Genomic DNA, 21,592 nt, shown 5'->3' with positions numbered 1-21,592 from the left:
TAAAAAGTACTCAGTCATGACATATTAGTTTTAATACAATCTAAGATTCGATTGGGCTTCCCAAGCGGCGTTAGTGATAAAGAGCCTGCCTGCCAATGCAGGTTAGAGGTAAGAGACGTGGGTTCAATCCCTAGGTTGGGAAGATGCCCTGGAGGAAGGTACAGCAACCAACTCCACTATTCTTGCCTGGAGAATCCCATGGACAGAAGAGCTTGCTGGGCTACAATCCATAGGGTCCACAAAGAGTCAGATATGACTGAAGCAACAGCATGCATATGGAAGATTCAATTAGCCAAAATTTATATGCATAAATTTTTGCATCTATATCCATGAGTGATATTGGCCTATAAGTCTTTTTTCTTAACAATAATTTTCCAAAACTTAAACGTCAAGTGTTGGTAACAGGTTTTACTTACCTCATAAAATGACTTTGGCAACTTTTCCTCTTTTGCTATTTTCTAGAACAACTTGTGTAAGATAAGAGTATATGCCTTATAAACAAAGAAAAAGACTTTGGGGTATATTCCAAGTGTGATGGGAAAGCATTGGAGGATTTTGACCAAGAGGATTACAAAATTCAATTAATATTTTAAAGAGATTAACTCAACTGTGAGATAGAGAGGAATTATCAGAGGCTATTGCAATAATCCAGGTGAGAGATAATGGTGCCTTAGACAAGAATCATAGAAGTGGAGATGGAAGAAAATGAACAGATTCACAATATATTTTGGAGAATCTAGTTAGTGACTGTGTGTATTTTTGAGTTTCTAAAAGCGGAAGTGGTGACCATTGTGATGATGACAATTTCTTAAAGGTCAAAAGAATCATGTATAAGTAGGACAATCATCATACCATACAGATGGCATCTTTATCCCTATCCCAAATACAAACTAAATATATAAATTATATTAAAATTGGTGTTAATATAGGTCAGATTAATCTCAAATCTCTCAATAATATGTTTCACACTTGTGAGGAGACACTTTCAAGTGCATTTTGCATTACTGCCAGGTGTTCATAACTGTTTCAAAAAATATTAGACTAGAATTTTTTAAATCAAAAAATTAGGTTTAATTTTTGTGGAACCAGAAGATCCAACGACCAATCCCAGGTGAAGATTCCCACTGTGTAGAGGATGCCAACAATGCCAACAACCAGAAGTAGGAACCCATACAGCTTGGCCCACTGTATCTTCTATGGGTTCAGAGCTGTTGAGAAGGACTCAACACACAAGACACTGGTTGGAGCAATGCTTAACTCACAGAAAGGAGAACAGATACAACAATATCCTCATCTCTAGGGTGCTCTGGTCTTCAGTGGCCAAAAGGTCTCTCCAGAGAGCTTTCTTTGAGCAATAAACTGCATATACCCCTTTCAGGCTGCAGAAGAGAGGAGGAGAGTGGGACTAGCCAGGTGCTATATGACCACATGCTTGAGCAACATAAAAGTTCACTGCACACCCAGGACAATAAAATATTTCTCCTAATAACTAAGAAGAACCTAGGGTCCAGTGAGAGCTTGGAACCTGGCCTCCATATAAGAGAAAGCTCCAGACCCAGGGTACAGATTGGGAATCCTAGGACAGGCAACAGGTCATATGATGACTGCTTTCCCAACAAATGTTATAGGCAATGGTATTTCTTCTAACTTTTCCATTCTCAGGTACTTTTTTTACATCCACATGAGAAGAGTTCCTGATAGAAAATCATAAAACACTATTCATAAAAATCTTCCCAAGTGTTGTATGATGACTTCAAATTTCCTAATCCATCCTTCTTCTCCTACACATTCTGTTGATTAAGAAAAATCGTTGATTTATGAAGTAGTAAAATGTAACTATGTTATACTGACTTGTGATGCATCAAAAATATGTATATCACAGAGAGTCAAGGAGGAAATACTTGCAAGAAAAATTTCATTGAAAATAAAAGTATCTGAAAAAAAAAATGTTCTTAATCTTTCAAAGGCAGCAGGTGGGTTATGGAATTCTACCAGCTCAAGTAATTTTAGTCTCCATTTGGAGATGAAATTGCTTAAATCTTTACCACTACAGTGCTAACTTTAAGACATATTTGAATCAGAGCAGGCTTAGTATCTGCTTAGAATCTTCTCTCAAACTTAAGAGCTATTGTCACTGGTTCCCCAAGGACCATTCATGCTTATGAGTTTACATGGATCAATTATGCCTTCTTCAACAGACTCTATCTATTTAAGACCATCAACCAAGCTTATGTTAAACTGCAGACAGGCAAAAACATCTAATATGCTATCAATGAAAGGATCCATGGACAAAGATTGAAAAGGTCAAAAAGAATTTACTGCTGGCTTTTTTTAAGTGTTGAGTAGAAAGCTGTATATCCAGTCTATTTCTGTTCCTGAGAAAGAAGAGGAGGCCTAATTCCCAAGTATATAGTGCTAACATATAAATACTATAGTTTCTGAAAACATATGGAAAAAAAATACAGGAATCAAGACTTTAAAAAGGAAAAATATACTGATTCTAAAATATAAAAGCTACACTATCTGAACTTGTGACCCCATTTGGGAGTGTAATCTAGTGTTTACTGGTATAATTTTGGTACACCATGCTACTATGACATTTTATTTTTCAATTACACTCTTGCCACACTTGTGGCTGTGTATATTTCTGTCACTTTAAAGTGAAAGGTTATTTAGGGCAGAGAATCTGGTGTAATGGAAATAAGATGGATTCCAAAGTTGAAAGACTTGACTTTGAACCTCATATATGACCCTTTTTATGTAATAAAACTTAAACAAGTCACTGGGCCCCAGTTTTCTCCTCTTTAAATGGGGATAGCTATAAGAGATTCTTCTCAAAGTTTTAAATGATAAGATGTCTGATAATTAAATGTAAATTTTTAGATCACTAAAAAAATACTGATGACTATTCTTGCATATCTATGTATGCCACAGGGTGAAACAGTTTTTTGAACACTCAGATCACTTAATAACCTTCTTGTTGAAAGTGTGTGTGTTAGTCACTCAGTCATGTTCAACTCTGTGACACTATGGACTGTAGCCCGCCAGGCTCCTCTGTCCATGGGATTTCCCAGGCAATACTGGGGTGGGTTGCCATTTCCTTCTCCAGGGGATCTTCCCAACACAGGGATTGAATCCAGGTCTCCTGCACTGCAGGTGGCTTCTTTACCATCTGAGCCACAGGGAAGTCTCTTGTTAAATGGAACACACCCAACTGAAATAGTGAATGAATCTTCAGTTCAGTCGCTCAGTTGTGTCCAACTCTTTGCAACCTCATGGACTACAGCATACCAGGCCTCCCTGTCCATCACAAACTCCCAGGGCCTACTCAAACTCATGTCCCAAGCATAGGTGAGGCAATCCAACCATCTCATCCTCTGTTGTTCCCTTCTCCTCCTGCCCTCAATCTTTCCCAGCATCAGGGTCTTTTCCAATGAGTCAGCTCTTCGCATCAGGTGGCCAAAGTATTGGAGTTTCAGCTTCAACATCAGTCCTTCCAATGAATATTCAGGACTTATTTCCTTTAGGATGGACTGGTTGGATCTCCTTGCAGTCCAAGGGACTCTCAGGAGTCTTCTTCAACACCACAGTCCAAAAGCATCAATTCTTCAGCACTCAGCTTTCTTTATAGTCCAACTCTCACATTCATACATGACTACTGGTAAAACCATAGCTTTGACTAGATGGACCTTTGTTGGCAAAGTAATCTCCCTGCTTTTTAATATGCTGTCTAGGTTACTCACAGCTTTTCTTCCAAGGAACAAGTCTTTTAATTTCATGGTTGCAGTCACCATCTGCAGTGATTTGGGAGTTCAAAAACATAAAGTCTGTCACGGTCTCCATTGTTTCCCCATCTATTTGCCATGAAGTGATGGGACCAGATGCCATGATCTTAAGTCTTCTGAATGCTGAGTTTTAAGCCAAATTTTTCACTCTCCTCTTTCACTTTCATCAAGAGGCTCTTTAGTTCCTCTTCGTTTTCTGCCATAAGGGTGGTGTCGTCTGCATATCTGAGATTATTGATATTTCTCCCAGCAATCTTGATTCCAGCTTGTGCTTCATCCAGCCCGGCATTTCTCATGATGTACTCTGCATATAAGTTAAATAAGCAGGGTGAGAATATACAGCCTTGACACACTCCTTTCCCTATTTGCAACCAGTCTGCTTTCCAGTTCTAACTGTTGCTTCTTGACCTGCACACAGATTTCTCAAGAGGCAGGTAAGCTGGTCTGGTATTCCCATCTCTTTCAGAACTTTCCACAGTTTATTGTGATCCACACAGTCAAAGGCTTTGGCATAGTCAATAAAGCAAAAGTAGATGTTTTTCTGGAACTCTCTTGCTTTTTCAATGATCCAACAGATGTTGGCAATTTGATCTCTGGACCTCTGCCTTTTCTAAAACCAGCTTGAACAACTGGAAGTTCACGATTCAAGTACTGTTGAAGCCTGGCTTGGAGAATTTTGAGCATTTCTTTGCTAGCATGTGAGATGAGTGCAATTGTATGGTAGTTTGAACATTCTTTGGCACTTCCTTTCTTTGGGATTAAAATGAAAACAGACCTTCCCCAGTCCCATGGCCACTGCTGAGTTTTCCATATTTGCTGGCATATTGACTGCAACATTTTCACAGCATCATCTTTTAGGATTTGAAACAGTTCAGCTGGAATTCCATCACCTCCACTAGCTTTGTTCATAGTGATGCTTCCTAACGCCCATTTGACTTCGCATTCCACAATGTCTGGCTCTAGGTGAGTGATCACACCATTATGGTTATCTGGGTCATGAAGATCTTTTTTGTATAGTTCTTCTGTGTGTTCTTGCCACCTCTTAATATCTTCTGCTTCTGTTAGGTCCATACCATTTCTGTCCTTTATTGTGCTCATCTTTGCATGAAATGTTCCCTTGGTATCTAATTTTCTTGAAGAGATCTCTAGTCTTTCCCATTCTATTGTTTTCCTCTATTTCTTTGCATTGATCACTGAGGAAGGCTTTCTTTTCTCTCCTTGCTATTCTTTGGAATTCTGCATTCAAGTGGGTATATCTTTCCTTTTCTCCTTTGCCTCTAGCTTCTCTTCTTTTCTCAGCTATTTGTAAGGCCTTGTCAGACAATCATTTTGCCTTTTTGCATTTATTTTTCTTGGGGATGGTGTTGATCACGGCCTCCTGTACAATGTCACGAACCTCCGTCCATAGTTCTTCAGGTACTCTGTCACATGAGAGGTTTCTTCTTCATGAGACACATTTCAAATTTGTGAAGCAAGCCTAGTTTTCCCTTAGACCCACAGTCTGTTTAATGACCTTAAGCTGTCCCTCTGACACCCAAGAGCTTATTACCTGATTTAACCCAAAGCCCTCTCCTTTCCTTGGTTGTCTATTTCTCTAGAATCTTATTTCTACAAAACAAAAGTGCCAATTGGCCAACTGGGTAAACAAAGCTTTGCAAATAGGGAAAAGAGCTGTATAGGACATAAAACAACCCCCTTTCCAGACATTTTCGGAATGTTCCCATTTTTTATGTATCAGTTTCTCATAAACACTGGTCCCACTCTGAGTAATATTAAAAGTATGCTTTAAAACATTTAAAAACTAAATTCAAATTTTATATTTAATTAATGTTGCTGTAGTATTGCAAATTTCTGTAATGGTTATGTAAATGCTAGGTTCTACCTAGGGAAGTCCATGCTTCCACCGGTAGTATACTAACCACCAGTTGAGAACCACTGACCTAACAAATGAACATTAATGCTTGATAAACACTTTGGCCAGAGGGGGATATATTCTTCAGATATATCTTCTGCTGGTAGATCTTCAGAGGTTTTGTGTCAGAGGAGTATTCAGAAGTCTTGCAAATACAATAAAATTCTATTATATGATATTCCTCTCTTTTTGAATTCAGATTTGTTGTTATTAGTTGCTGAGTCATGTCTGACTCTTTAGTGATCTCATGGACTGCAGCCCACCAGGCTCCTTCATCCACGGGATTTCTCAGGCAATAAACCTGGAGTGAGTAGCCATTTCTTTCCCTAGGAAATCTTCCTGATCCAGGGATCAAATCCTCATTTCCTGTGCTGATAGGTGGATTCTTTACCACTGAGCCACTAGGCAGGCCCAGAAGTGCTATAGTATTTACTATTAAAAAATTTGTATGTAAGTGGACCCACAGAGTTCAAATCCATGTTGCTCAGAAGTCAACTGTACATGTATATGTACAAATCTACAATAACCACCAATATAAATGATAATTCCTACAGTTTATGCAGTGCATAACCATGAGGTGATGACCCCTTTCTCATAAATAAATGAGGTTTTACTTTGCCATTTATAGCATTTAGTACAATTTCAGTAAATGTCTATTATTAGTATATATACAACAATGCCCAGCCTACACGGCTATTGATATAAAAAGTCTAGAACATTGATATTGTGTTTCCTAGACAATAACACAGCATCACTGTAGCAAAGTTGCACTGTATAAATGTTTTTACATTTCTAAATGAGAAGCACGCATGCTAAGTTGATTCAGTCATGTCCAACTCTTTGCAATTCTATGGACTGTAGCCTGCGAGGATCCTCTGCCCATGGGAGTCTCCAGGCAACAATACTGGAATGGGTTGCCATGCCCTTCTCTAGGGGTTCTTCCTGACCCAGGGATTGAACTCATGTCTCTTAATGTCTCCTGCATTGGCAGGCAGATTCCTTACCACTAGTGCCACATGGGAAGCCCTCTAAATCAGAAGGGCAAACAGAAAAAGCATCAAAATCATTTTCAAGACACTTTTCAATATTTTTGAGCCTGGTAAAATTTCTCATCAGTCCAAAATGTTTGCATTAAGTAACATACTTCTTAATGCCACTCAAGTTTTTCTTTTTTACTGTTCAACTCTTCTATCTTATATTGACAGAAAACAAGCAAATAGCTACAACAAAATTATGCTTGTAGTTCAGATCTGGACTCGGATTTCCAAGAAAAGCAAGCACAGAAGAAATATCAAGAGGAAGCAAAATATATTTAATTTACATTAGGTTTTCCCTGTTGAAATAAAATTGGAATTTCTTTGGAAAGATAAAACTTGCTTGTTTGCTCTCCTTGGTTTGGTTTGGTTGATTTTATTTGTCTTAGGGTAGATGAGGGTCATCAAGGATTTGGAACAGGAGACAAGAACCTTCAATTTTAAACAGAATTAAACTTATAAATTGATATTAATTTGTATATGGAAATGTTAAAGAAATCTTAGCTCAGCCTTTGAGCTGAACTCCAATCTTATAGACACACTCTAGTTCTAAAGCAGCTTCATTCACATTAAATGCAAAAGAAAAGAACACGTTTATAAATGGAAGAAAATAGTTTATAATTAAGCAGAGCTAAATGCTCTAACAGACAATATGCAAGGAATAAAAATGAAAAACATTTCAGTCCTTCTTTTGCTTTCTTGGTCTACCACATCTCTCCTTGATGAGCTGGTGTGACCACAGCTGGGCCTTACATTCTGTAATTAGCACAGCACAAGCCCAAGAGAGGGTGCAGCTTTTCCTCTTCTATTGTTTGCACATTGGGGGGCAGGATTTGAAATGTCAGAGGTTTCTTCCTATTACAAAATGGCCTACTAGCTCTTCAAAACAAGGTTGAAGACCTTTCAAGAATTACTGAAATCAGACCCCAGATCTCCCATTAGATAGGGATTCTAGGCAGCAGGAATTTCCAAAGGGCTTGTCAGTTTTCTGAGGAAAAAATAAGAATAAAAATAAATGAGCTTTTAGGTTGCCGTGTGGAAAGCTCTGATGTAAATTTTGAGGTGCAGGACCCTGCCCTTTGATTTCATCTTCACATCACTCCATTGAAGGAGAGATGCTTTCTTTTAAATCAGAGGAAAAAGCTGGAGGAAAAGCCAAATTGTGACTTCTGTTTGAAAGTTTTATAATTCCTAGACATTCATTTTCATACCCACTTACTGACAGCTAGATCTCCTAAGTCAGTAAATAACCTAAGAAGAAAGAGTTTGGATCTCGTTCCCCTGACAGTTACATAATATGTAGGCCCTGTAAAACACTAGGTACTGCTTTTACATCACAAGAAAACTGCCAGCTATCCAGACACCTAAAAGTTTTATATAGTCCTAATTACTGCAGTGCAGGGTGGCAAGGAACTAAATCAACCATCCCATTTTTTTCCCCTTGTGAGTTTCCAACTCCTGGAAATAAAACTGAGGATTAACTTAAATGGGAAAGAAACCCCATGTTGCTTAGGTTATTTGAGAAGTCCATGTAACTTGGACACCACATACTTTCATTTACTTCTCTATTTTTCTAAGTTAGATGAAACCCTAAAGACCATGATGCAAAACAGAAAAATAATCTTTATTCTGGAAGTTGTATAGGTCAGCCTTGGCAGAGAATCTGTGGCCCATTAACAAGTAACATGGTCTAGATTCCACTCAGCAAAGCGGTGTATGCCACCACAAAACCAAAGGGCAAGATCAGATTCATAACATGAAGGGCAAGAATCAGGGTGATGGTGGAAAAGAGGATGGAAAATACCAGGATCATGTAGAACAACTTTTCATCTGGGATGGGTCAGTGCTCCCATCCATACACTGAAAAAATGTGCTACACCTTCATTGCTTCTCTTCTACTGAAAAGGGAGAAATTTGGTGCCACCACCACCAGGACAGCCTTGATGGAAAGGAGGAATAATATCCAAGATAGGAATTGCTCAACTGATCAAGGACAATTTCATTCTCGCATATCAGTAGGCTCATAAATAGTCAAGTGTTTACTGTGAGTTTTTTTTTTTTTATTTTTTAGAAAACAAAATGAGAGAGACAGTCTAAGAAGAGATAAAGAATAATTAGAAAGAAGAGTAGCACCTGTAGTTATACTTATGTCTGGTCCATCCTTAATCTCACTTCCTAGTGATAATGTTCACCACTTCGCCATGAACTTCCATAATTTCTCATCAAACCAATGTATCATTTAGCCAATTGTAGAATAAATATTGTGGAGAGTCACAATACAATTCATGTATTTGGATCCTTTAAATTTCCTTCCCTTTCATATGTGTGTATATGAGTTTATATGTATGTATGAGCATGTATGTGCATACTCAAGTGGGTGTATGTGCCTCTACAAGCATTCATTCTCAACAGTACAGCTCACTTCTGACCATTAGAACTTCCTGTTTTGATGGAAATGGTCTATATCTGCACTGTTCAATATGGTAGCCATGTGTTTATTAAGTACCTGCTGGTTGAGTGTTTTGTTTGCTTGCTATTTGGCTTGCTATTTGGCCATTTCTGTCCTTTATTGAGCCCATTTTTGCATGAAATGTTCCCTTGGTATCTATAATTTTCTTGAAGAGATCTCTAGTCTTTCCCATTCTGTTGTTTTCCTCTATTTCTTTGCACTGATCACTGAGGAAGGCTTTCTTATCTCTCCTTGCTATTCTTTGGAACTCTGCATTCAAATGGGAATATCTTACCTATTCTCCTTTATTTTTTGCTTCTCTTCCTTTCACAGCTATTTGTAAGGCCTCCTCAGACAGTCGTTTTGCTTTTTTGCATTTCTTTTCCATGGGGATGGTCTTGACACCTGTCTCCTGTTCAATGTCATGAACCTCTGTCCATAGTTCATCAGGCACTCTGTCTATCAGATCTAGTCCCTTAAATCTTATTCTCACTTCCACTGTATAATCATAAAGGATTTGATCTAGGTCATACCTGAATGGTCTAGTGGTTTTCCCTACTTTCTTCAATTTAAGTCTGAATTTGGCAATACGGAGTTCATGATCTGAGCCACAGTCAGCTCCCGGTCTTGTTTTTGCTGAACTGTATAGAGCTTTTCCATCTTTGGCTGCAAAGAATATAATGAATCTGATTTCGGTGTTGACCATCTGGTGATGTCCATGTGTAGAGTCTTCTCTAGTGTTGTTGGAAGAGGGTATTTGCTATTACCAGTGCGTTCTCTTGGCAAAATGCTGTTAGCCTTTGCCCTGCTTCATTCTGTACTCCAAGGCCAAATTTGCCGGTTATGCCAGGTGTTTCTTGACTTCCTACTTTTGCATTCTAGTCCCCTATAATGAAAAGGACATCTTTTTTGGATGTTAGTTCTAGAAGGTCTTGTAGGTCTTCATAGAACCATTCAACTTCAGCTTCTTCAGTGTTACTGGTTGGGGCATAGACTTGGATTACCGTGATATTGAATGGTTTGCCTTGGAAACAAACAGAGACCATTCTGTTGTTTCTGAGATTGCAACCAAGTACTGCTTCTCGGACTCTTTTGTTGACTATGATGGCTACTCCACTTCTTCTAAGGGATTCCTGCCCACAGTAGTAGATATAATGGTCATCTGAGTTAAATTCACCCATTCCAGTCCATCTTAGTTCGCTGATTCCTAGAATGTCGACGTTCACTCTTGCCATCTCCCGTTTGACCACTTCCAATTTGCCTTGATTCATGGACCTAACATTCCAGGTTCCTATGCAATATTGCTCTGAACAGCATCAGACCTTGCTTCTATCACCAGTCACATCCACAACTGGGTATTGTTTTTGCTTGGGCTCCATTCCTTCATTCTTAGTGGAGTTATTTCTCCACTAATCTCCAGTAGCCTATTGGGCACCTACCGACCTAGGGAGTTCCTTTTTCAGTATCCTATCATTTTGCCTTTCATACTGTTCATGGGGTTCTCAAGGCAAGAATATTGAAATGGTTTGCCATGCCCTTCTCCAGTGGACCACATTCTGTCAGACCTCTCCACCATGACCCGTCCGTCTTGGGTGGCCCCACACAGCATTGCTTAGTTTCATTGAGTTAGGCAAGGCTGTGGTCCGTGTGATCAGATTGGCTAGTTTTCTGTGATTATGGTTTCAGTGTGTCTGCCCTCTGATGCCCTCTCGCAACACTACCTTCTTACTTGGGTTTCTCTTCCCTTGGACATGGGGTATCTCTTCACGGCTGCTCCAGCAAAGCACAGCCACTGCTCCTTACCTTGGACGAGGGTATCCCCTCATGGTCGCCCCTCCTGACCTTGAATGTGGAGTAGCTCCTCTCGGTCCTCCTGCACCCATGCAGCCACTGCTCCTTGGACATAGTGTTGCTCCTCTTGGCCGCCACCCCTGATCCCAGACATGGAGTAGCTACTCTTGGCCGCCGCCCCTGACCTCGGACGTGAGGTAGTTCGTCTCAGCCGCCGACTCTGACCTTGGCTGTTGCCCCTGACCTCTGACCTAACAGAAGCAGAAGATATTAAGAAGAGGTGGCAAGAATACACAGAAGAACTGTACAAAAATGATCTTCATGACCCAGATAATCACGATGGTGTGATCACTCACCTAGAGCCAGACATCCTGGAATGTGAAGTCAAGTGGGCCTTAGAAAACATCACTACGAACAAAGCTAGTGGAGGTGATGGAATTCCAGCTGAGCTATTTCAAATCCTGAAAGATGATGCTGTGAAAGTGCTACACTCAGTATGCCAGCAAATTTGGAAAACTCAGCAATGGCCACAGGACTGGAAAAGGTCTCTTGAGAAACCTGTATGCAGGTCAGGAAGCAACAGTTAGAACTAGACATGGAACAACAGACTGGTTCCAAATAGGGAAAAGAGTACGTCAAGGCTGTATATTGCCACCCTGCTTATTTAACTTCTATGCAGAGTACATCATGAGAAACACTGGGCTGGAAGAAGCACAAGCTGGAATCAAGATTGCCGGGAGAAATATCAAAAACCTCAGATATGCAGATGACACCACCCTTATGGCAGAAAATGAAGAACTATAAAGCCTCTTGATGAAAGTGAAAGAGGAGAGTGAAAAAGTTGGCTTAAAGCTCAACATTCAGATCATGGCATCTGGTCCCATCACTTCATGGGAAGTAGATGGGGAAACAGTGGAAACAGTGTCAGACTTTACTTTGGGGGGCTCCAAATCACTACAGATGGTGACTGCAGCCATGAATTTAAAAGACGCTTACTCCTTGGAAGGAACGTTATGACCAACCTAGATAGCATATTAAAAAGCAGAGACATTACTTTACCAACAAAGGTCCGTGTAGTCAAGGCTATGGTTTTTTCCAGTGGTCATGTACGGATGTGAGAGTTGGACTGTGAAGAAAGCTGAGAGCTGAAGAATTGATGCTTTTGAACTGTGGTGTTGGAGAAGACTCTTGAGAGCCCCTTGGACTGCAAGGAGATCCAACCAGTCCATCCTAAAGGAGATCAGTCCTGGGTGTTCATTGGAAGGACTGATGTTGAAGCTGAAACTCCAGTACTTTGATCACCTGATGTGAAGAGCTGACTCAATTGAAAAGACCCTGATGTTGGGAAGGATTGATGGCAGGAGGAGAAGGGGACAACAGAGGATGAGGTGGCTGGATGGCATCACCGACTCGATGGACATGGGTGTGGGTAGACTCCGGGAGTTGGTGATGGACAGGGAGGCCTGGCGTGCTGCAATTCATGGGGTCGCAAAGAGTCAGATACGACTGAGCCACTGAACTGAACTGAGCCACAAGGAGTGCCAGGAGAGATAGCTCTAAACACCAATCCAAAACTTGTTTAAAAAAAACGGTGGGGGGGGTGGGGGGGTGTTCTCAGTGTTGCCAATTCCAAAGGGATCAGGATGGCTGAATTTACTAAGGAAGAAGACACTGTTTCAACTGCCATTGTTTCCAAACAAGCACTAGCTATGGAAACAAATAATAAAACAACAACAATCACATCTCCCAAGCACCTATTTAGAACATACTCTATGATCAGAGCAAAAAACAAGGAACAGATGTGTCTCAAACCAGAAATGACTTTCCAAATCAATAAAAGAAATTTTTAGAGCTACTTTCAAATATTTTTATCCAGGACAGATGATGACACTGCTATATACATCAGAATAATTTTACAAGAACTAAGTTGGTGGTCCTGATTTTGCACTGGATTGATAATGATGATGTTTTTATCATATTTTATTATAGAATATTGCACCTTTGAGAGTGAGAGGAAACTGAAAAGTTAGAGAATTATTTTGAAACCTTAAATTACCTCTAAAATAAGCATAATCCAAGTTTTCTTCCTAGTAACTGCTTAACCTTATATGGCAAGGAAAGTTATAGCCTTTCATTTCAGTACAGCAGGCATTGAATTTATTTTCTTAAAGGATCATCTTTTAGATCCCACAACTCTAGCATTCCAGACAATTTTCTACTCTCTTTTCAATACAAAAAATTCTGGCTAAAATTGCACTATCTGACCTTTGCATTAATAGTCTTGCTTCTTGCCTGTCAGGCTAATAAAGAGTTTGGGGAATCACAAGGACTCATCTGGAAATGATACAATTTCTGCCTTTGTCTTTCTTCCCTGGACACTAATGGCTTTTTGTCAGTCGTCCTCACTCAGTGTATGACACATGAAGCCATTCCATTTTAGTTGTCCATTAACTTCAAGTATTATGACAAGAACAAAGCAACTCCCCCAAAGAAACTGAACTCAAACACTCATAATAAATTTCTCCAGTTTCTAAGCTTATAAGGTGCTGTTTTCAATTGTCAATAATGTTCATAAGAGTAAGCAATATCCATTACTAATTAAAACAAGCTGTTTAAACAAACACAAAAGGTCACCAAACCTGTAGATCAACATATTCATGCTATTGCTTGGTTTCCTGGTGCATTATCATCTGATGATTTGTTTCTATCTTCTAGTCACCTATTTTTCTAAGTAACAAACATAGAGAATAAACACGCAGAAAGTTACCTTCCCCAATAGGTGCCTTGAGGCCCAGAGCTTCAATGTACCAGTGGATATTGTTTCCTTAAGATCAGTAATGTGCATCATATCATTGCAAATGAAAGCAAAGAAATTTTCATTTATTTTTCCTGAGTTTGTAGGGATCAAAGGCATAAACTACAGGGAAAATGCAGTTTTTATTAGGAAAAGTGACACCTGTAGTTTTCTGCAAGATTTTTAAACAACCTTTTATCTGTATGGATGTGCTAGTAAGGCACAAATAAAATGTAATATTAATACCTTGTCTGACATGCTGAACAATGGCTTACTTTAAAAGTTTTCTTTATTTTTGTGGCACAAAGTTCCCTATAAAATATTTTGAAACTGTTTACTCAATCATGGCTAGAGCTCTGACATTTGAAACTGACTTTTCTTTTAAAATTGTATTGCTTAATAGTTTATGAATTACACAGAGGATATGATCTCTGAATTAATATCAAATCAATTGAGTAAGCTGGTTGATATAAGGAGCCAGAAAGACTTTTGAAGCTACTTAATATGAAGTTGTATGATTCAATTATTATAATTAATTCCAAATTATCAACAGAAATAGAAAGAATAATTTAAGTCAACAAAGTTCAGAGATAATTCCCAAACCTCACTTTAGCCAGTAATATCAACATTCTCTTCCAAAAGTTCTATCCAAAAGTTTTATGAAGACGAACTTACAGATTTTTAATTCACCTTAATTTTTTCCTGGCCTAAACTATATGAGATGTATAAATGAAGTTTGAAAGAAGGAAGAACAGAAAAGAATCTTTGTTGCTCATCTACTACATTCTTGTCTAAGTGATAAACCCTTTACTTACATCATCTCATCTTACTTTTTTGCCATTCTATGAGGCTGGTAATATTATCCACAATTTGCAAATAAGGATACAAGAACTCAGAGAGTTGACATAACTTATCCAAAGCCATTCACCAGGAATGAGCAGAATTCATGCTAAGACTTCAATTATATAATCAAGTCCAGCAGCCTGAGGAGTTGACTAAAGTCAATATGATTCTTTGTCATTAGCTAAACCAGAAGGCATACCGAGTTTGAAAGTTTTAAATGGTGTTTATTTGCAGTAAATAATGGAATTGCCTTGTTTCATTCTGACCCTATGATTATACATATTATGACTTTTCTTCCAGCTTTACAGCATTGTAGTCTATGGTGCAGGGAAGTACTTCATTAGTTACTATACAGTGAAAACAATACAAGTTGGATAGTAATGTTGACTTGGCCATTCAATACAAAAAAAAAAAAAACCTTCAGACATTTGTATATAGAAAGCTACAATGTTTAGACATTTGAAAATTGTGATTCTTGTCATATTCGGAGTTTCTGCCAACTTGTAAACATCATTTGAACTCCACTTATCCATATTCTCACTTCATTGCCTACAAAATTTAAAGAGCAAACACATTTTGGGGGACAAATAACACTGTGAAAAACAAGCAACCTCAAAAACGGAATCTATAAAACAATGCACTGAAAGCTAAATCTTATTTTCTTCCTGCTTATCTAAACAGTTTCTAGTTAAAAAGCTATTGTATCCAGTATAAACTAACCAAACTGAACATGTTTTGCTAACTTCAGGATCTACTTAGAAATCATTATTTTGTTTTGGCAAATTCATTTTAAACATTTTGAATGACTAAAAGCATAACAAATTGTGAATTGCTTCCTAGAAAAAATTAAGTTTCACAGATATTCAAAATAATATAGCAATAGTATGTTTGATTTAAGAATGAATAAATCAGAAAACTGAATTAAATGCCATTTAATAATCTTTATTTCTAAAGTGTAAGCAACATTCCTTTTTTTTATTTTCTGAAACACAAAACATAGTAAAAAGAGCATGAAGATATTTTTGATAACAAGGAAACAAAAGTTCACCCAACTGACTACCTCCATGAACACCCACCATTGTTCTTCATTTTTTTTCTCTTCCTTCCCACATTCCTGGGCATTAACATATTCATCAGAGCCTTATTGGAAAAAAATCAAAGGAGGTGAAATTCAATTCTATTGATTCTTGCTATCTCTTAACTACTCTGATAAAAGGTTTAGTGGAGAAAATGGTTTAAACCGCAAAGTAAAGTGCACCTTTAATGACTTGTAAGATTAAATTCTCCAGGCAATTGAGATCTGGCTACAGACTGTTTTGCTCCTAAAAATATTGGGAAGAAAATAACTCCATATGACAGAGTTTTTAGTTATATGATCCTAAAGTAGTTATTCGGGATTTCCAAAACTCAGTTTCTTCACACATAAAGTTAATAATACATTAATTTATTGCAAGTGATACATGAGATAAAACACTTAAAGTACTTAACACATTATCTGGAACCTTGTTATTATTCAGTCATTAAGTCGTGTCCCACTCTTTGTGACCCCACGGACTGCAGCACGCCATGCTTTCATGTCCTTCACTATCTCCCGGAGTTTGCTCTGTCCATTGAGTCAGTGATGCCATCCAACCATCTCATCCTCTGTCACCCGCTTCTCCTCCCGCCCTCAATCTTTCCCAGCATCAGGGTCTTTTTCAATGAGTTGGCTCTTTGCATCAGGTGGCCAAAATACAGAAGCTTCAGCATCAGTCCTTCAAATGAATATTCAGGGCTGATTTCGTTTAGAATTGACTGGTTTGATCTCCTTGCAGTCCAAGGGACTCTCAAGAGTCTTCTCCAGCACCACAATTCAAAAGCATCAATTCTTTAGCTCTCAACCTTCTTTGTGGTCCAACTCTCACATCCGTACATGACTACTGGAAAAACCATACCTTTGACTATATGGACCTTTGCCAGCAAAGTGATGGTTCTGCTTTTTAAAACACTGTCTAGGTTTGTCAGCTTTCCTTAAAAGGAGCAAGTGTCTTTTAATTTCAAGACATCAGTCACCATCCTCAGTGATTTTGAAGCTCAAGAAAATAAAATCTGTCACTGTTTCCACTCTCTCCCCTTCTATTTGCTGTGAAATGATGGGACCAGACGCCATGATCTTAGTTTTATGAATGTTGAGTTTTAAGCCAGCTTTTTCTAATGCAGAGTTCCAGAGAATAGCAAGGAGGGATAAAAAAGGCTTCTTAAGTGACCAGTGCAAAGAGAAAGAGGAAAGCAATAGGATGGGAAACACTAGCGATCACTTCAACAAAATTGAGACATCAAGGGAGCATATCAAGCAAGGATGAACACAATAAAGGAGAGAAATGGTAAGGACCTAACAGAAACAGAAGAGATTAAGAAGAGGTGACAAGAATACCAAAACTATACAAAAAAAGAGGTCTTAGGGGATCTTCCTGGCCCAGGGATCAAACCTGTGTCTCCTGCATTGATAGGTGGATTCTTTACCACTAGCACCACTTGGGAAGCAAAAAGAGATTCAATATATCTGATAATTCTAGGAAAGTGACATGTTCATGAACTCCAATGACTTCATTTTTACCCATCTTAATGTCCCATAATAAATATTTTTATAATCCCATCACATGCAATTGCAGGGTACAACAGACCAAAGGAAAAGAAGAGGAATCAGATAAGCTACAGTAAAAACACTATTTCTGTCATATCTCATGTGTACACATTCAAGGACTCATGATTAAGGGAAGGAGAAAGTAGAGTAAGAATGTTGACCCCATTTTTAAGGAAAATGGCCGCTTTATTTGTGGAAAGTCCTCAGCGGCAAGTCTTATTGACTTGGAGGTTATTTATTAATTTAACAGTGCATCATACATACATGTGATTCTGTGGTAGATTAGAGACCTCTAAGCCATAAAATAATGCAACATAGTAGTACATATTATGGGATAAGAGGTAAAAGTGAGTGACTCTTGTGACTGGGGGATGGATTGAAAAGTACAAGATCAACAAAATATTGAACATAGGTAATTTAAATAGTATTAAGGAGAAGTTCAAACATAACACTGAAAGTCTGCATTTCATATCAGGGGAGGGTGAAGTGAGAAAAAGAAAGAAAGTAGAAGGAAAGATGTTATGACTAGTGATTTCAAGGCAGTAAAAATGTATGAATATGTTCTGCACTGTCATTTTATTTTCGTAGCAAGTTGTAATATGAAACTTTAATGATACAGCATTTGAGATCAAAAATAAGTTCAGCTGGTAACTATATATTTGACATTAGCAAGTACAACTAATACAGAATATCACAGCACAAATATTACAAAGATAATATATATACTCACAAAAATCACTCTCAGGATGATGCTCAATAATCTTTGCAACAAAGTTTTCTCACTCTCTTTCTTATACGTAATAGGGGGTCCAAAGACCCTTTTTGTTTTGAATTGTCTCTGTCCTTTATAGACCAAGTTGGCAGTGGTTCCATCAGTATAATTCTCTTAAAAATTTTGTGGATTTTCTACAAATCTTATTAAAATTTACTCATTAGAGAAAAGCCACACCCACAAATCTTGTTTCAATAAATCCTTTTTTATGTTAAGCTTCCCATAATGCTGCTATAGAAAAACACCCTAAAGATTCTTAGAAACTATTGTAAAACTAAAAATGCTTTGTGAAAAATACTCTTAAAATCTGTTCAGGGCTATTTTTCTGTTAAAGGCAGTACCTTAAACTTTTCTGAATTTTTTCACTGAGTTTCACCTTCATCCTCAGACTATGTCTTCTTAACAGTGCCTGGATTTAATATTTACCCAGACACCTTTTCTTATTTTCAGCATTGTTTGCTATCTAGAGAGTCTGGACTGGAGAAACAATTTTTTTAACTCAGCTCCTATGTACTTAATGGAACTTTTTTGAATTTATCTTGCTCCTCTTGCATTTTACTCTAAACAAAAGAAATGGCAAGGTGGCAATTTCAACACTCTGCCTGAAAATATCCTTAGCTAGATCATCCAATTTATTAAATACATTTTCCATTTTCAATGTAACCACAAATGGATGGCACTGCACTTTCCATAAATATATAACAATAATACCTTTTTCTCCAGCTTACTATAGAACACGTTTCTCAATCCCTTAAAGCTCTCAGGAATAACCTCCTCAAGGGCTTCCACCAATAATTTCTTCAAGGTCTTTTTAACTTCCATTCCCCACCCAGTCCCAAATCAACTGCCACATATATTGTTTCTTTTTAACAATACCCCACTTCTGGTCCCAAAATCTGTATCAGCTATTATGGTTGTATGATAAATTTTCCTAAAACATGTTGGTTTAGCACTACAATAATCATTTATTATCTTTTGTGATTTCTGTGGATCACGAATTTCAGAAAGGTGTCAGCTAGAAAGTTATTATTTTGGGTTTCTCACGTGATTTCAGTCAGTTGTTTGGTAGACATTTAATCATCCAAAGATCTTTTTTTATTGAAAAAGAAGGGCAATTCAAGATGTAGAACCCAGAGCCAAGAGACCAAAGGGAGTTATTTCCAGGCAGTAGAACTGAGCCTTAAAGGACTGGCAGTATGTTCCTGCTTGGGCTCCAGAATACTTTGGATTAGTGATTCCTGTGTGCCTCTGACTTTTCCCACTTCAGAACAGGAAAGTCTACAATGGTTATTCTTGCCTAGAATGCCATTGTACATTGGTTGTATGGGGAATCAGATAATATATTGCTTCAGTTCAAAGTCTTTAAATCAAGAACTATACTGAAGAAGTGTTAGCTGGGGAAGCTTATTCATAGCTAGACCTGAGTTAGATGACAAGATCCCAGACCTAGAGCTTGAGCCAAAGCTGTAACAGATGTGCTTTTAGAGCCTTAAGCGGGCAAGGCATATTTTGCATTTGGGAGGAATATGAAGTATCAGAGGCTGGACAGAGTACTGTGATAATCAGCCTCCAAGATCCTTGCCTCCTACGGTTTATGTCCTGTGTATTATTCTCTCACATTGAATGAAGGCTGGCCTAGATGATCAATAGAATATGACAGCAGTGATGGAATTTGACTTTCAAAGCTAGGCCACGAAAAGTATTTTGGTTTCTGCCTTAGCCTCTTGAATCTCTCCCTCTGAATGAAGCCAGCTGACATTTTATGAGGATACACAAGCAGCCCTGTGGTGACAACTATGGCTTGTAGCCAACTGTCAGTACCAGTGAGTGAACCACCCTGAAAGTGGATCTTCTGGCTCCAGTCAAACCTTCAGATGACTACAGCCCAACATCCAACTGCAGTTGCATACAAAATCCCAAGTGAGAACTACTCAGCTGAGCCCTTCTCAAATTTCAAACCCACAGGAAACAAGAGATATAATAAGTAATTGTTGTTGTTTTGAGCATCTAAGTTTTGGAATAATTTTTTACACAGTCAAAGTAGCCTATACATAAATACAAGATTAATTAAGTGTTGAAAATAGACAATAAGTGAAAAGAAAACTTGTAATTAAAAAAATGTAGATTCTATTTTGTAGCAGAGAAGGTTCATCAAGAAAAAAAGAAAATATAGCAGAAGGAAAGGTACTGTGACTCAACAGGAAAACTTACATGTGTTTTGCAAAGCATTTTATTTTAGTAACAGGATATAACATGGGACATTAATATGACACTACATATCTGCTGCTAAGTTGCTTCAGTCGTGTCTGACTCTTTGCGACCCTATGGACTGTAGCCTGCCAGGCTGCTCTGTCCATGGGATTCTCCAGGCAAGAATACAGGAGTGGGTTGCCATTTCATATCACTCAAAAAAGCAAATATGGTAATTATATAATAGACATTAACTGGTATAATTAACCCAGAGTTTCATGGTACAAACATTACAAACATGTCAATGCCATACATACTAACAAAGTATACAGAATCAGTTTTTAAAAGGCTACAGGGATCTAAAGATGCACACTTCACAAACTGAGACCATGTCATATCATTTCAGGATGTAAACAAAGCTACTCTTTTTTGTCATTTTAACAAGAATTTAAAATATTGTCAGAATTTCTTTTAAATGAACTTGTATTTACCAGAAACATGGCACCAAAAGTTTGTTTACTTTTATTTTTTCTGCAATAAGCAATATGTATTAACCTATCCAACTTTACATATAAACTAATTGTAATTATTACAATCCATGTAATTTAGGTTTTTTTAAAAAAATTACACCCAAGCAACACCTTTCCATATGGCCAATTAGTAGAGTCGTAAAATGCAACAAATATATGATGCTGTATTGAACATCTGTGTTGGTTATCCTATGGGAATTTTTAATAAAGGACCAAGCAGCATATTGATGTTAATTCTACGTTACCGGGACTTTAAATAAAAAACTAAAATAAATAGCATCCATTAAACTGATCATACTGTTGTAACTCAAATTGTGTTTATTATGCTAATGGAACATGAAATTAAGAAAAAGACCTTTATGCCAGTGGAATTAATTAATGAGCTTTATGAAGGCATTGGGATGTAATTTATTTCTAGATAAGTAAGTCTAATTTGCAGTTCCATGGGTCTCTGCAATGCTGATTGTAATAGTTATTCCTGCAGATGTGCAACTCACAGCATGTCTTTCCATTAGAACTGAACACCTCATTATATAAACTGTACCTAATTAAACATAATACAGTGGTGACTTGTTAAACTGGCCTTTTTAAGTCAGCAGCTGCCTAAGCTAATAATACCATACACAAGATTTTTATAATCTTCCCTATAATACTGATATTAAAATATACTGCCCGAGGGATTGATAACTAATTTACCATTATGTAACAGGTACATTTCTGATTCTGTGATAAGAGATTAAAGACCAGCAGCCCATAAAAGTAAAATGAATTCAAGTCCATTTGAAACTCAAGAGTACTTGGGAAACTTTATTAAAACTACATAACCATTTTTTAAAAATCAGTAAAATAGTCATGAAAGAAAGTGAACA

The 21,592-nt window shown here is 37.8% G+C and overlaps 2 long non-coding RNA genes across 2 annotated transcripts in view; both read right to left on the bottom strand.

Annotated features, from left to right (window-relative positions):
* LOC145507977 (uncharacterized) overlaps nucleotides 1–21,592 on the bottom strand; it is a 173,228-nt gene that overhangs the window by 116,683 nt on the left and 34,953 nt on the right. The window lies entirely within an intron of this gene.
* On the bottom strand, nucleotides 9,391–14,135 carry LOC145507978 (uncharacterized). The gene is made up of 2 exons (XR_014055267.1): nucleotides 11,328–14,135; nucleotides 9,391–11,222 (listed from the first exon to the last, which is right to left on the bottom strand). It is a non-coding gene; the product is annotated as an uncharacterized LOC145507978 (long non-coding RNA).

Source organism: Giraffa tippelskirchi, chromosome 5 (genome assembly GCF_054371585.1).
Source record: "Giraffa tippelskirchi isolate mGirTip1 chromosome 5, T2T-mGirTip1v1.2.pri, whole genome shotgun sequence".
Lineage (NCBI taxonomy): Eukaryota > Metazoa > Chordata > Mammalia > Artiodactyla > Giraffidae > Giraffa > Giraffa tippelskirchi.
This window is presented reverse-complemented; position numbering and strand designations above follow the sequence as displayed.